The following is a 4,186-nucleotide window of genomic DNA, read 5'->3' as shown; positions in this document are numbered from 1 at the left end:
CATGCTCACTAACTTCCTTCATCTAGCTCTTGCCTTCTGCACAGCTGCACTCTCGTTTTCGTTTGATTTTTGTTTTATAATTTTCGCACTCTCAATTCCATTTGACTTAATGCTTGTTACTAAGGGCATCTTATTATCAGTCGCAACAAGTTCGTCACCTTGCAAAGACTACTCGAGTCTTATTGCCCAGCAGTCGTATCAAGTTCTTCGATCGTTCGCATAGCAAAAGACTACTCGGGTCTTATTGCATTTAGCTACATTGTCTAATCCGAGACAATAGTAAATAGTTTAACACAGCCCAAGTTAGTTTAATTATAATTACAATAAATTCGGCCAAGAAGGCATACAATAACTAAAAAAGTGAAATTGTTTCAATTCGTAAAAACATAAATAGCTACTGAAAAAGCTCAGTGGCTCAAAGGACTCTATAAACTTTATATGTAATATAATAATTATATGTATGTATATATTCCCTTCATTGGAGTTATTTAACTTAAGATAAAAATATTTGGTTTTTTTTTCATAAAAAAGTCTATTCTTATCAAAAAAGGCTTTTTTGATCACTTTATCATGCTTTAACATGGTGGACTAACAATATCAGGGTGCCACAGAAATCTGCTGAAAGAATTTAGTAGCTGAGTTTAGTTGTTTAGTTTAGTCCACACTAGAGATGTAAAAGAAGTCATTTTTGAATTTAATTCATCTTGAATTAATATTTTTTTGAATGCATTCATATTTTACCAATCTGAATTAAAATTATGCGAAGAATCATTCTTAAAGAATTATTTTGAAATTGAATTAATTCTTTTTATACACTTGGACATTTTTATAAAAAATGGAAAAAGGGTATTATGAAGTTGTCCAAATGTATGTAACAGGGAGAAGGAGGCGTTGCAGACCCCACTAAGGATATATATTCTTGATCAGCTCGACGAGCTGAATCGATATAGCCATGTCCGTCTGTCCGCCCTTTCGTCTGCATGAGTGTGTGTTTCACAGCAAATAAAAAATATAAACCCCACAAGTTTAGAGTGCAGTGAGAGTGTATAACTATAAAAAAGAAGAAGCATAAATATATATGGGCAGCAGCTTGCCAAGCATTTTTGCTTAATTGTTTTATTATTATTAATTAATTAATAATTGCAAATAAATAAAATATTCAAAAAAACTGAAAAAGAATTGAATAAACGACCATTCGTAAGCAAAGACAGCGCGAGCAAGACGAATGCCGATTTTCGCTTCAGCGAAACAACGAGTACTTCTCTTTTGTGGCCGAGCCAACTCAAAATACTGCTGATGCAGTACTTTTCGAACGGTCAATTACCCCTGACCTAAAATTCGACCACTTGCACTTAACAAGTGATCGAGCTCGTTCTTGCTCTCCAGATTACGTTCTCAGAGACCGAGTGCATTGAGCAAACATCGAAAAAGCAAAAGCTGGCATGCAATGGGGCGAGCGACATGCTCTTACCTACGGTGACTAGCACAACGATATCGGCCGGCCGCTCAAGTACAACAACGACCGCAACGGTATCGGCCGCCCGCTCAAGACTATCGTTGGCAACACTCGCTCCTTATGTTCTCGGCGGCAAAAAGCCCGCCTATGATCAACAATCAAAACAAAAGCAACCAAAACCAACTCCTTGACCCACACAAGCGATGCCCCGCTCGTGCAGACTGGATTGGATCGCTACATTCAAATTCACGGAAGCTAAGCGCCCTAATGCCAAGAGCGAAAATGCCCCAGTGGCTGAAGCAGCTTCAAGCGAAAAAAACTTAACACACCAAAGATTTCACAATTCTAGCAGACAACTTCAGATGTATCTGCAGCCGAAGAAGGCGACTAAAAAGCAAGCAAAGCCACTCCCAATATATATACGGCGAGAAAAGTTCCAATGCCCTTGTGAGCAAATTATGAGAGCATTGGGACAAGGACAACTTCCATAAATTCCCTTGTACGGGGTAATATTTGCGAAACAAAACGAAGTCAGAAGAAAGCTTTAGAATATTATCCAAGCATCTAAACGACACTAAAATTAATTTTTACACGTATCAATTAAAAAGCAGTAAGGGCTTACAAGTGGTCTTAAAGTGCATAGAATCAGATGTAACACCTGCAGAAATAACTCAGGCTCTACATGATAAAGGTTAACGCTAACACAGTCTTCAACATCTTAAACAAGAATAAGAAGCCCCAACCGCTCTTCAAGGTTGAGCTGGAGCCAGACAACAATACTCTTAAAAAAACGAAGTGCACCCTATATAAAACTTCAGTTTCTACTGCTCCGATAATCACTGTTTAGAAGAAACAACATAAACGCAACGGCCCTGTACAAGGTATGTATTGTCAAGAAATGGCCACACACGGTCATACTGCACACTCCGCCCGTTGTGCGGTGTTTGTTGGCGCTTTCACGACTCCGACACTTGATCCTAGCAAGCAAAGCGACTCTAGTACCAAAGGTGCAGCAATGCAGTGGTATCACACAGCTAATACAGAGGTTGCCCCAATATATAAGGAGTAAAAGTTCAATCCACAGCGAAGTCACACGCCCGCCGCTCGCGCAAATGACGGCTTGACACATCTAAATACACCCAGACCGTCTTTGCTTTCTCGGTCGGACAAACCAAGATTGTCGCTTGATCCGGTCTCAATAAGGAAAATGTGACATTTGCAGGCGCTTTAAAATCAGGATGGAGCCCACAGCCTAAATAACATTGCACCCAAAAGCACTACTCTGAGATAAATTGGCGAAACCTAATACAGCCTTGGGAAACACAAAATAACTTGAGGCCTGTTCTCTAGCTGCAACCAAAGCATTATGGGTTACATGTTCACTCATGGGACAACTATGCAAGATTTAATGCTTAATCAGAATCTTGATACAAATGGTAGTATCACACCAGTCCAAAGAATCAATGGCTCCTCTACGTTATCCAAGTGGAATGGCGTTTCACAGCATAAGACTTGAGTTATACTCAATTTCCTGCTCTCGACAAAACACAAATTGAGAAATGAAAGCAATAAAATATATAACAACAAATATAACTTTAATTTTAATTTAAGAGGCTACACATTCTATGCAACAAAACCATCCCGATGGCAAGGTAACAGGTGGGAGCTGTATCCTGATCAGAAACTCGTTATAAGACATCACCTGTTTACAAGGAGCTCGCCAGAAAGATTATTCTCAAAGCCACACAATAAGAATAAACTGCGATAGTGGTAAACATTACTCTATGCGCGAGTATATTGCCCGTCTTTTTCATCCATGCATCTTCCATCATAGCAGGACCATTTATAGAGCAGGAGACTACAATGCAAAGCACACACCATGAAGGGATCTCGCCTTTGTTGATCCCATAGGAAATTCACATTGCGTATACGCAATATAAAAGCAGCAACAAAACTCGAGCACTTTAGGCAAGTACCAAAGGCCAACAGACCCAAATAAACTGCCTGACTTATAGACTTCGCAATTACCAAAAATATACCTCGAAACTTGATCAGTACCGAAAGTCTCTCAGATCTCTCATCTGACCACTCACCCGTCCTAATTAATTTACTCAGTCAATCAGTAACTGATGATCAACCGCTTAGATTGACTTCACACAAAACAAAAATGGATCGCGTTAGGAAATATATAGCTCACACATTACGCTAAATCCTTTGTACTCACGGTAAGATGATATGATCAGCGCTTATCAAATACACTAGAGTCCATTTTTACCGCGGCCGCCATTGAACTCTCAAAGCACAAGTGCCTTACACTTCAAAGAAGACAAATCAAGCAAATCGGCAATCGTTCAGAAAGCAGCCGTAGACGAGAATGGCAAGTGTAAGGCGCCATATGCAGTCAAAGGGCTTAAAGACGCCACCCGCAGCTTACCAAAGACTGGTTTAAACACAAGAAGCAATAGTCAACATCGCTACATCCGGCAACTATCATCCTCTTCTACGGAAAACTCACTGTGGAAAGCTAATCCAACTCTATGCCCACCAACAGAAACTGTGATGCCGATAAGAACCAACTAGGTCGGCTGGGGCCGCAGTGAATGAAGGACAGAGCAAAAACATTTGCAGGACACCTTTAAAAATGTGTTTCAGCCAATTCTGGATACAAATTCATTCACCAACACTAACAAGTGACTCTCAGCTTCCACAAGAGCAATGGAATTTCGCCCA

This window comes from Drosophila busckii, chromosome 2R (genome assembly GCF_011750605.1).
Source record: "Drosophila busckii strain San Diego stock center, stock number 13000-0081.31 chromosome 2R, ASM1175060v1, whole genome shotgun sequence".
In the NCBI taxonomy this organism is placed as follows: Eukaryota; Metazoa; Arthropoda; class Insecta; order Diptera; family Drosophilidae; genus Drosophila; species Drosophila busckii.
This window is presented reverse-complemented; position numbering follows the sequence as displayed.